The 13519-nt window shown below is 36.4% G+C and overlaps 1 protein-coding gene across 3 annotated transcripts in view; it reads left to right on the forward strand.

The window, feature by feature from the left end:
• The window catches only part of CAMKMT (calmodulin-lysine N-methyltransferase), a 542173-nt gene that overhangs the window by 313473 nt on the left and 215181 nt on the right, over nt 1–13519 (forward strand). The gene's annotated exons all lie outside the window — the stretch shown is intronic.

Raw genomic sequence — 13519 nt, forward strand, 5'->3', positions numbered from 1 at the left:
CTAACTTTGTTTCTGGTAATTTACATGACTCAAAACTTCCCCTTTTGACCACATTCACCAACATACTACAGCACTGTTAATTATACTCACAGTAATGTGCTACTATCACTGCTATCAATTTCCAAACATTTACAATCAACTAAATAGAAATTCTACACAAATTAAGCCTTAGCTCCCCTTTCTAGACTCCTATTCTATCCACTAGAAACCTATATTTTAGATTTTAGTTCTGAGTTTGCTTATTATAATTAGTTCATATCAGTGAAATCATACAGCATTTGTCCTTTGTGTCTGGCTTATTTCACTCAACATCACAAGTTTCAGCTGTGTTGTCACATGCTTCAAGACTTCATTCCTTCTTACAGTTGAATAATGTTCCACAATATGTATTTACCACATTTTGTTTATCCGTTTATCGGTTGATGGACACTTGGGTTGCTTCCTTCTTTTGGCTATTGTGAATAATGCCACTATGGCCATCCATGTGCAAATGTCCATTCAAGTCCCTGCCTTCAGTTCTTCTGGGTGTATACCTACCATCGGGATTGTTTCATCATACAGCAATTCTGTACTTGTTTCTTGTGGAACCACCAAGCTGTCTTCCACAGCAGCTGCGCTATTTTACATTCCCACCAGCAGTGAATAAACGTTTCTATTTCTCCACATCCTCTCCAACACTTTAGTTTTCTGTTTTTTTAAATAGTGGCCAAATTCTAGCCTAAATCAAGTTTTTCTACATATAAGAATAGATTTTCTTTGCCACTCTACTATCTCCACTGTCTGCATAAAATTTTTTTCCAGACATATATGGCATTGAGGGTAATAGTGAAAAGCAAAAGTATAAGGATATACAAAATCCATGGTTTTTCTTTTAAATTTACATGAGATTTTAATGAGGTTGGTTGAAAGCAATATAAGACATTTTAATTCATGCCTTTATTTTTAATTTAGATGATTAGCATTTGAGTACCTCCTGAATACAGTTCAGTCCAGCTGGTGCACAGCAGAACTCTAATAATGGTTGTTAAAATATTGGAATATTTCTATACTGGCTGAGTACCCCACCTCTCATGTTCTAGAATTCCCGAGCTTTCCTCTAGAGCTCTCCAGATCTCCATATTATCCAGCAAATAAAAGAAAAATGTCTGGCACACAGCAAGAGGCCTTTAGGAACCTAATCTAATATCAGGGCCAGCCTACATTCTCATTGGTCAGGACCCTATTCTGTACCAGTTTAAAAATATTTCTAAGTCACTATTGGCTATATGCAAGGCACTGTGTTTAACTCATTAGGAATAAAAAGGTGACTAAGTCATACCCTCTGCTCCTAAGGGGCTTACAGATGAGTCAGTAGGAATAATTATAATAACAGCTGACATTTATTGAGCACTTATCAGAAACCAGGCATTGTTCTAAGTGCTTTTCATATATCAGCTCATTTAACCCTCTTGATATCTTTAGGAGTTTATTTTTTCTCTTCTAAGATGAGAAAACCGAGGCATAGAAAGATTATGTAATTTTCCAAGGTCATACAAATAAGTGGCGGGCTGTCATACATATCAGGCAATCTCATTCCTTAAAGGACGCTGGAGAATGCATTTAGTGTTCTAATTTGTCACAGTCATATACTCCCTTTCGTTCTCAGTTCCATCAGCTGTAGAAGAGGAAGCTGAATTACATGATCTTTAACAGTCTGAAAAACCTGTGATTCTATAGAAATGACAAGATGAATATAAGCATAATCATAATCCAAGGCAAAATATGGCAGGGTCTGTAAAAGAAATAAATGGAGAGTGTATTGGGGGTTACACAATAGTCTGGTTCCTCAAAATATATAATGCTCTTCTTTTTCCCATCCCTTCTTTTCAATTAAAATACTTTTGAGTAAGCCAAAATCATAGATAAGTTCTTCAAAAATGGTGACATTTGAACTAGATATTGAAGGTGAAAAAATGGGAGAGAGCATGTTTGGCAAAGGGGACAACATGAATAAGTTTTACTGGGAAAGTGTGACATGGGTTGGGGGAACTTGAGTGTCTTCTCTGTTGCAGAACTGTGTTAAGTGCTAGGAACACAAAGTTGACTAAACTACACTCACCCTCTAGTGAGGAGACAGAAGTAAATAAAAAATGGTAAAGGTGTGACTTGGAAGATCATGCATGGTATACTTTCATCCAGTTAATATTCACTGGACACCTACCATTCACAAGGTACATTTGAGATGCTGGAAATATACCAGAGACCCAAACAGAAGAAAATCTCTACCTTCATGGAGCTTATTTTCTTATGGGCAAGAAAAGCAGAAAATAAATAAATGAAAGTATGACAGATGGTAAGTGCAATGGAGAAAAACAAGGCAGGGAAAGGAATAGTAGGGTACCCTGGAGTTGGGAAGCACAGATTGCAATTTTAAATAAAGAGGTCAAAAATACCTCAGTGAGCAGACATTTGAATAAAATACTGAAAGCCATGAAATAAGCCCTGTGGTAATTGTTTGGATGTGGTAGCCAAGGAAAAGTAAGAATGCAAGGTCACTCCTGGGTTTCCACCTTGTGTAGCTGGATGAATGGTGATGCCATTCACTGAAAGAGAAAATTTTGGATGTATGTAGGTGAGATGATGAATATGGCTTGGAGTGTATTATTTTTTTGGGGGGGGGGGCAGTGGGCTGGATATATAGACTTGGGAGTTCTTAGCATGTAGTCTAAAGAGGATATTGATCCTCTCTTGTCATTATTTTAAAGTGCTATAATGTATTTCAAACATACCCTGAGATAATTCATCATATACAGATTTATTTTAGACCTTTTAAAAAATGTGCATTTATCTACAAGCAATCATTCCCCATGGAAGAAGAGCTATAGTGACTACTTTGTTCCTTTGTTGTCTCTAATTCTAATATTCCATGACCCAGATACTTTTTTTTTTTACTTTTGTCATTTGATTTCTATGACAAGCCAGTGTATCATATACACTAATAGAACAACCTTCAACAATATTTTTTTTGATTCACCAGAAAAGGTGATGATTTCTTGATCATAAGCAGTGATGTTTCTTGTCCTCAGCTCACCCTCATTATTACTATACATTTGAGCAAACTAAGATATCCTCTGAAATGAGTCACCTCATTCTGGGGTTCAACTGACTGAAGAATTGCCTTATTTTCATTGGAAAAGCTTAATTAGATTAGGTTGGCCTTTCTGGACTTTATGTGTTGCTGCACACAGGAGTTAAAAACCTTGATCTATACATATCACATAAATCAGGAGAAAATAAATGAAAGCAGAAATGAACTCATGTTTCTGTATGCAGCTGCTTTGATGAAGACATTTCAAATATGAACCAGAAAACCAGAAGCATAAAACTAAGGAGATAATAGCCAGTGAAGGGAAGAAGTGATTAATTCAGATCAGGAAAAAGCTGCAGAGTTCAAAGAGACTATGATGAAATTATTAGGGGCTGTTGGAGATGTAATCCATATCTCCTTGTCACATGTGTCCTTATGTGATAATGCTGTGAATGTCATGGGAGAAAATTAATGCCTTACAAAATAAACATGTTTAAACCTTATGGAAAATACCCACAGAAGAGACTGATATATGTACATTCAGAGATGGACACGTTTGTCTCTACAGAGAAACTCATCAGCTACATGGTGAGAGCAGCTGACAATCAGGAAACCCAAACTCACCTTCTAATAGAATCTTTTATTAATATTGACCTTAATTGTGGCTCTATAGTAGTTTTTATCTTATTCATTTATGTAATGTTCTTTGTAACATGATGATACACCTCAATGATGGTGGAATTGGAAACAAAATACATCCTAAACGTATACTCTATAGGCTAACAGAAGACCCAAGGTAAGCTATCCTCTGCTCTTGGATAAAAGTAAAAAGAGTTATCCAATTTTCTTAAAAAAAAAAAAAAAAAAAGACCTTGTTTAGCTGTTTTGTAAAATTGTTTGGGGAATTCTTTATTACTATAGCATTTTAATCTTCAAGATGGGAGGCTTGAATGTGGGATGTTTCTCTAATTTTTCCCAATATTTTATATTGCTGCCTGGGCTCCTTGAGCAATATTTTCTTGAAGTTACCTGAAGTTGCACCAGGTCACAGCCTTACCTGATGTATGTGTGTGGCTGGGGAAAACCACTTAAATAAAAAGAATATTGTCTTTAAAAATTACAATGCAGTTTTCTTGAGTGTTCATGGTTTTCTGAGGAAGGTAGATGACATAGGGAAAATTAATTATTTTGTTCTGATTGAGGATTGAATTACTGTTACAATACCAATTCTTTGTATATAGGCAACAAATAAATGTGTGATACTGAAATGCAAAAATGGGATAAAGGTATCATATAAAAAGAAGCATATATGGCAGAAGATCCCAAATATCAAACTTTTCTTTATTCAGACATCATGAAAGCATAGCTGTCCTTTTTATCTCATTCCTGTTTCTCCCATGCAATGCATTATATACACTTCCATTAGCAAAACTGCTTTTATTGGATGAAATTTTATTTAAAAGTAAAAAAAAAAAAAAAAAAGATGTTCTCTGCTTCAAGCAGCAGGTGTGTTTTTAATCTTTAATAGGTCACCTTCCCAAGTGCAAGCAGGCAAGCTGTTATTGATCAAAGAGGTTTTGTTGGGTAGCTCTCAGATTATTGAGTGACAAACTTTATTGAATTTGACTTAACAGAAGTCAGAAGACAGCTGAAGCATAAGAGCTTGCACTGCCATCAGAGTCATTTTACGACAGCTAGGGAGCAAAGCTCAGAGATGGATACTGAGCTCTTTGCTGGCCCTTGGAGATTAACTGAACAGCCTTCCTACCAATTCCCAAGCCTGTCAGCAGAACCAATTAGATTTTCAACCAGTAGACAAGAAGGGTGGCACTTGGGGACCTTTTTGCTTTAGGTCGAAGGCTTTTCAGACTGCGATGAGATGACATTGATGATGACACGTTGAGCATTGGTTGGTTTTAAGACAAGTTAAATTAGCAGTCTTGAAATGATTCCAACTGTCTCCTGACTTCTCACTGTTGCCATATTCAGTGGATCCTGTCAGGAGCAAGTTGATGACTTAATAGTCTTTCTTGAGTGGATTTGAGCACTTTGGCTGTGTGTTTATGTGTAGTTGTCATGCTTAAAATATTCATATGAAGGTTTGAAATATTTATTTGAAAGCGCCTTTTGCAGAGTTCAGCAGTAAGGCTCTCAGTGCTTCTACCTATTTTTTTTTTTTGCCTCTCTAAGCAGTTATTTTGTACAACAGCCTTTTATTCTATTTCATATATAATTGATGACAATGTTTCATGTAGTTACTGATAACTTCATTTATGGTAAGGTTACAAAAGCCTTTTAGGCATCCTGCTTCTCTACCAAACTGCTGTAAATTCAGATCTACTTCACATAATAGTTTGGGAACCATTGGGGATTAGGAAGGGCACCAGTATGTTCACTCCATTACCTTTGATCCAAGAAGACTGAGGCAGCATTTAATGGAAGGGATGTATATAAGGATGGAAACATGGATGTGATACTAATGCAATTAAGATTGTCATGAATGATGGAAACAGTATATCTTTGAGAAACTTCAATTTTGACCTTGCAAAAGATATACAGAATACTTATTTGAGGTATTGAAAATACCATTATTAAAGACTGCATTGGCCCTTAAAGATTACAAGATAGTCTTAAATCCGCTAACCACAGGAAATTATTATGGCTGCATTCTGCATTGCATAGACGATTGAGATTTCAAATGTTAAGTTTTCAACATTGAGCAGTTACCTGGCCTATAACGCATATACGAAAATTTGCAATTCATTGTACCTAGCTCTTTGACATTTTTATAAGTAAGAATTATTTTAGCTGATTATATTTTTATAGCTGTATACATATGCACCTAAGTCTCTTGTTTTAGTTTGTTAAGCTGCCAGAGTGCTATATGCCAGAAACAGAATGGCTTTTAAAAAAGGAATTTATGGGTGAGCCACGGTGGCTCAATGGCGGAGTTCTCTTCTGCCATGCCGGAGACCTGGGTTCAATTGCCAGTGCCTGCCCATGCAAAAAAAAAAGAGAGGAATTTATTAAGTTGCAAGTTTATAGTTCTAAGGCCATAGAAATGTCCAAACTAAGGTGTCCATAAAAAGATACCTTAACTCCAAACAAAGGGCCAATGAAGTTCAGGGTTTCTCTCTCAGCTGGGATAGCACATGGCACTATCTGCTAGCTTTCTTTCCTCATTTCATAAGACTTCCCCAAGGGCATTTTCCTACTACCTTTCCAAAGATCTATGGTTGTGTGGGCTCTAAAGCTTTTTCCAAAATGGTTCCCTCTTAAAGGGCTTCAGTAAGTAACCCCACCTTGAATGGATAGAGACGCCATCTACATGTAAGCCATCTAATCAAAAGTTATTTCCCACAATTGGGTGGGTCACATCTCCATGGAAACAACCAAAAAGCTCCCACCCAACAATAATGAATGAGGATTAAATAACTTGGCTTTTTTGAAATACACAACAGATTCAAACTGGCACATTGGATAATAAATATATACATATATACACATAAGTATATGCAGAGGTGTGCCAGTGGCACTTTGATTGGGTGGTTTGATCAGGTTTCCATGGAGATGCATCTCCACCCATTCAAGGTGGGTTTGCTTATTGGAGCCCTTTAAGAGGAAAGCATTTTGGAAAAGTTTTAGACCCAACAGAGCCCACACAGCCAGAGACCTTTGAAGGTGAAGAAGGAAAACACCTCCAGGGGAGCCTCATGAAACAAGAAACCAAGAGAGAAAGCTAGCAGACTTCGTCATGTGCCCTTCCAGCTGAGAGAGAAACCCTGAACTTCATCAGCCTTTCTTGAGTGAAGGTAACCTCTTGTTGGTGCGTTAATTTGGACATTTTCATAGCCTCAGAACTGTAACCTTGCAACTTTAAATTAATTCCCCCTTTTAAAAGCCATTTTGTTTCTGATATTTTGCATTCTTGCAGCTTGAAAGCTAGAGCATCCATATTTGTAGCAAAGTTCTATAATATCTAGTTATAGTTCAGTACTATTACTTGCCAGTGGCCAATCCTTTAAAAGGGGTCAGGATGAAATTATTTTTTATGTATAAATTCTTTTAGACTAATAAAGAATACTTTTTGATGAACTAGACTTCAAATTTCATAGCTGTCACCTTAGTGACCTATAGTACTAAGTTCAGGGTTTATTTTTGCAGAGTTGGGTTCACAAACAGGGCATCTTTGGTGTAGGTATTTAATATGGGGTTGGTAATCTGATTGTAGTGATTTGAAGCTGTATGTACACCCCCCAAAAAACATAATCCTAAATTTAATCCATTTCTATGCATATGGACACGTTGTATGTAAAAAATAAAAATAAAATAAAAGCCACAGAAAGCAAGAAGCTGAAATGGGATCCAGGACAGAAAGAAGAGACTAGCAGATGCCACCATTTGTCTTGCCATGTGGCAGATGAGCCAAGGATCACCAGCAGCTGGTCTTTGGAAAGAGAGCATCACCTTTATGATGCCTTGATTTGGAGATTTTCATAGCTTCAAAACTGTAAGCTAATAAACTCTCATTATTTAAGCTAGCCCATTTCATGCATTTGCTTGGAGAAGCCTAGGAATATGTTTTGGTACCAGGAGAGGGTGCTGCTATTGCAAATACCAAAAATGCAGAAACAACTTTGGAATTAGGTAATAGGTAGGAGCTGGATGAATTGTGAGGTGCTTGATACAAAAGGCCTAGATTGCTTTGAAGAGGCTGTTGGCAGAAATATGGATGTTAAAGGTGCTTCTGATGAGGAGAAATAATGCATGTGTTATTGAAAACTGGGGATAAGAAAATTCATGTTTTAAAATGGCAGAGACCTTGGCAAAGTTGATGTCCGATGAAAGGCAAAACATAAAAGTGATGAGCTTGGATATTAAGGAGACTTCCAAGCTAAGTACGGAAAGTACAACTTTGTTTCTCCTTGAAGCTTCTAGTAAAATGTAAGAGGAAAGTGATAAGCTGAGAACTGAATTCCTGGGCACAAAGAAACCAGAAATTGATGGTTTGGAAAATTATGAGTTTCTGGAAAATGAGTCACCAGAGAATAGTGCTCTATATTACAGCTTAACTGAACATGGAACCAGTCAGCCATTTCAGTGCAACTCAGGATTGGAGGTGCAGTTATCCAGGAAGGATCTGTGGAAAGTTCTACTGTCTGATGATTTTGACCCCTGTATACTACATGCAAAACCTACAGATTTGCAAGATCTATATGAACAAACCACCACCAGCCTGGACTAAAAGGGACAGAAAAGGGACAGACTGAAGGAAAAATCACTTCCAGGTCAGAACCATGGATGCTGAGGCCTGGACCAAAGACATCTTCTTGGGCCAAGATCCTTCCCATGTTGTGTGGAAAGAGCAGTTCTGCCTTAGCACTTGGAGAGGATGGGCCTTCTACTTCATTGTTCAGGAACAGTGCTACCACCCCATTTTTCTCAGAGGATGGAACCTATTCTCCAGGGAATATGGAGAATCTGACCATCATTCTAGTGTTCTGAGAGGGTTGAACCTGTGCCTGGGGAATTGCAGTTAGTCTGGCCATTGCCCAGTGCTTGGCGAATGCTTCATCCAAGCATTTGAAAAGGCCCAGAGGACAAAACATTGTTGCACAGATGACTCAAACCTTGAAATCTAATGGAATTTGCCCTACATGGTTTATAACTATGCTGGTCCCTCCATTGTATATTGGAAGTGGATAACTTGTTCTCTAGGTTTCACATGTTCACAGATGGAGGGGAATTGTTCCCTAGGACAGTCCACACCCATAATCAGTTTTGATGGGGCTTAGTAGTATTGTTAGTGAAATGATTAAGACTTTTTGGATATTGTGATGGAATGAATGTGTTTTGCATATAGAAAGAACACGTCTTTTGTGGGGTCCAGATGGGGAAATGTGGTGGTTTGAAGCTGTATGTGCCTCAGGAAAAAAGTTCTTAAATTTAATCCCTTCCTACGGACGTGAAGCTATTATAAGTAAAAAAAAAAAAAATACCGTAAAATAACAGGCATGGTGGGGGAGAAAAAAAAAAACCTGGAACCCAGAACAAAAGAAAGAGACCAGGAAACACAGCCATGTGATTTTCTGTGTAGCAAAGGAGCCAAAGATCACCAGGGGTCTTTAAGAAAAAGCATCACCTTAATGATGCCTTGATTTGGACCTTTTCATGGCTGCAAAATGTAAGCTAATACATTAAGCCAACCCATTTCATATTATTGGTTTGGTGCAACCTAGGAAACTAAAACAGACCATATGGTTTCATAAGTATACATTGCTCTGGATTATAACTGTAATAAGTAGGAAATAAATCTGCCAACATCAGATCATGTTTTCAAATGTATTCTCCTAGATACTTTTTATTGCATATTTGTTTGGTCAGAACCCCCATGTACCTGTCACCCAGTTTCCAACAAGACACAACGTGTGGCTAATCTTGCCCATCAAAAACCCCATTCACCTTTCTTGTATCACGTTGAAGCAAATCCAAGAATCACTTAATTTCATCCATAAATATTTTAGTATTTATCCTTAGTGAGTAATATAACCAAAATTATCATTTGCATGTATAAAAAAATTTAACAATGATTTCTTAATATCATCAAAGATTTAGTCTGTATTCAAATGATATGGTTGTTATTAAAAATTGCCAATAGTTAAAATTTGGATATGTTTGCTTCCTTTTTTCCTCTCAACTCTTATTTTCCATCCCTCAAAACTATTATCATATTTTTCTTTGATACTTACTCTTGATTTTTTTTCTCATCCAGCCAAGCCAGGACCCTAGAGTTGGCATTTCAATCACATTCTCATCAGTGCCTTTAATTCTTTCACTCCTTGAGTCTCTTCTAGGTTTATTCATCTAATCACCAACTCCATATAAAACTAACAGTTGATTTTCTCTGCTCCTGGCTGCTAAAAGAAATTGTGCTGATGATGCCATTACACATTTATGATTCCCAGCCTCAGGTGGCCCCTTGGTACTACTTGGTGGTCATTACCCATCCCCTGAAAGACCTATTTCAAATTCATGCCTCATTCCTCAGATCCCCAATTCTTCAAGCACAGTAGATGGCCTGGATTTCTGTTTCTTTAAGAAAGGACGATAGTCATGAGTTATTTCAAATGTCTTTCCATTATCCTAAATTCAACATGTCTTTACTGATGTTTTCCTCTCCTCTGTTTCAAAGGGAAAAGTTTCTTCCTTCCAACAAGATTAATTTTTAAGACTCTGGGCCCTGGAGCTAGATTGCCTGGTTTGTAATCCATCCCTGCTTGCTGTGTGACTTTAGGCAAATTCTTCAACTCCTCTATGCTTAAGTTTCCTCATCTGTAAAAGGAGAATTCTAATAGTTCTTGTTTTCTAGGGTTGCTAAGAGGATTAAGTCACTAATATATGTAAAATTCTTATAACAAAAAACACAATAAGTATTAGGTATTGTTGCCATAACCATCATCATTATTATCTTCCAAGGCTAATTGTGTTTCTGCTCCCCCCGCTGCCTTCCTGAGTTGTACCTTTAATATCTCCTTCTCTTTCAGATTCTTTCATCAGCCCACAGAAATTTCCCTCATTTTTCAAAAATGTTCTTTTGTCTTTGCACATAAAATCTTAGGAGTCTGACCACAACTTAGTACTGTGTGAAATTGATCAAATTACTTAACACTTCTATTCATTTTCCTTCTCTGTAAAATGAAAATAATGCTAACACCTTCTTTATAAGATTTTTGTGAAAATTAAATGAGTTTAGGTAAAGTAAGCAAAACAATCAATAATGGCATTAATAGCTGTTATCTTATTTAATACCAATTTTATACCAATTATAATCTCTTCATTCTTGCTCCATTTCCACTGGCATTGTCCTTATTAACTTTGTCTAGACAACTAGATTTCTTTTTCTAATATTGTGTCAGTCCTCTCTTTGGAAACTTTGGTTCATGGTTGTTCATATGATAAATGTCCCAACAATTTAGCATGGCATTCAAGACACTTGACAAACTAATCCCTATCTATCTTTACAGCCTTGTCTCTGGCTATTTCCCACCTCATCTCTCATGCATCAGTATACCAGCCACCAACTACTAGTCATTCCCCAAACAAAGCACTTTCATAGTACTTGGTATATACTCCATTATTGGAGTTATCATCTTATATTAGGTTATTGCCTAATAAAGTCCATTGAAGACAGGGACCAAATCAAATTTATTTTTTTTCTTGGAGCCCAATAGAATATTTTGTGCATAAGTAGGTGTTCTAATATTTTTTTATAGTGAATGAGTGAATAACAGTAACTTTTAAGTCAATTGTAATATAATAGAATGTTTTTTATTTTTATAGTTGACAAGTCTAAAGCCAATGTCTCCTTTATTTACACTCCCACATACCTTATGTAATTATAAATACGCTTGTAAATTCAAGGCTATTTAGTCCAAAATTACATAAGAACTTGGCAATGGCACAAGGAAAAGGAATAAGTAATATACGTTTACAATTTGAAAGTGCATTTTATTCAAGACACTTAAATTCATATTCTAGATCATTGGTCTCTGGTTTACCTTTTCTCTAGCATTTATTGAGTGTCTTCTATGTTCTGACCTTTTTAAAGCCTAGGATAAAACAAAAATAAATCTACCCTCGGACAGTTTACAATGTAATGGAGACAAGAGAAGAGTCAAAAACAAAACAAAATAATTAGGGATTATGATAGGTAACATAAGACAAATGGAACAGGAAAGGCTCCTTTAGATAAGGTGGTCAGGGAAGTGCTGTCTGAGGAAATGACATTTGAATGAGACCTAAAGGATGAGAATGGGTGAGTCAAATAAAAATCTGGGGGCAAGTATTCTAGGGAGAGGAAACAAGTAGAGAGGCCTTGGAAGAAGGACATTGTTTGGTCTGTTTGAAGAGGAAACAAGCAAGGCTAAAGTGTAGCAGCAGGAAGGGTGAAAATGATTCAAGATGTGAAGTTGGGGAGAAAAGTTGAGGCCAGAATCATACAGGGCCCTGTAAGCCTTGGTAAAAGGTATGGATTTTATTAAGTACAATGGGAGGCCATAGGAAACTTTTAAGTAGTGGAATGACATGACCTGATTTGTGTCTTATAAAGACTATTCTTTCTGCTCCATGAAGAACAGATTGTTAGGAGAATAAGAAGGAAATGGAGAAAAGTTGATAAAAGGCCATTGCATTATTCTAAATGAGAGATGATGGTGAATGGTGGTGGCAGTAGTAATGGAATGAAATAAGTGAATTCTACACGTGTTTTTTGGAGGTAAAAGTCAGGATTTGGTAACTGATTGGATGTGGGGGTGGGGAGGATAAGAAAAGAATCAAGTGTTACTTCTCAGTTATTGGCTAGAGCAATAAGGTGGAGGCTGGGTTATTTAGATGATTCAGTTGTTGTAAAGTCAACAATCTCCAGGTAAAATCAGGTATAATCCAAGATTATTCTTTTTGGTTTCAAAATGGCCTATGTTTCTCAGCAGAGGAAAACTTACACTTATTTATGTCTGGTACATTTTAAAAATATGAAATAATAATATAAAGTGACTTTATAGAGGTAAAATTTATAGACAATAATATGCACCCATTTCAAATATTCGTTTCAATGAGTTTTAACAAATTTGTATACCTATGTAATCATTACTCCAATAAAGTTATAAAATATTTCTATCACTCTAAAAAGTTTCCTTATGTCTCTTTGCAGTCAACCCAAGTCCAGCCCCAGGAACTATGGATCTGTTTATTGTCACTATAGTTTAGTCTTGCCTATTCTAGAATTCCATATAAATGGTATAATGTTGTATATAGTATTTTGTGAATGGCTTTTTTCCCGATATAATTGTTTTCTGAGCTCCACCCATGCTGTTGTTTCTATTAGTCTTTATTTTAGAATAGTATACTATTTTATGAGTGTACCACCACAATTGTTTATCCATTTTCCTGTTGATATACATTTGAGTTGTTTCCAATGTGAGGCTGTTGTGAATAAAGCTGGTAGAAACATTTTTATACAAGACTTTTTATGAGTGTAGGTTTTCATCACTCATAGGTAATTATCTAGGAATAGAATGGTTGGGTCTTATGGTAGGCGTATGTTTAACCAATCTGTTTTCCAAAATGGTCATACTAGTTTACATTTCCACCAGCAGTGTATGGTCACCAACACTGGGTATGGGGGTCAGTCTTTTTAATTTTAATCATTGTTATAACTCTGTTAAGGTATCTCATTATGATTTTGATTTGCATTACCCTGATAATTGCTGGTGAATATCTTTACATGTACTTATTGACCATTTGCATATCTTTTTCTGAGATCAGCCGAGAGCATGTGTGTTCAGGCTGGTATGGCCATGGACTTCTTTTTTAAACGTATCTTCTTTTACGAAGTCTATGTTTAAATCTTTTGTGTTTTTTTTTTCTTTTTAATGAATTCCATGAGCTCCTCAT

Source organism: Tamandua tetradactyla, chromosome 17 (assembly GCF_023851605.1).
Source record: "Tamandua tetradactyla isolate mTamTet1 chromosome 17, mTamTet1.pri, whole genome shotgun sequence".
NCBI classification, from domain to species: Eukaryota; Metazoa; Chordata; class Mammalia; order Pilosa; family Myrmecophagidae; genus Tamandua; species Tamandua tetradactyla.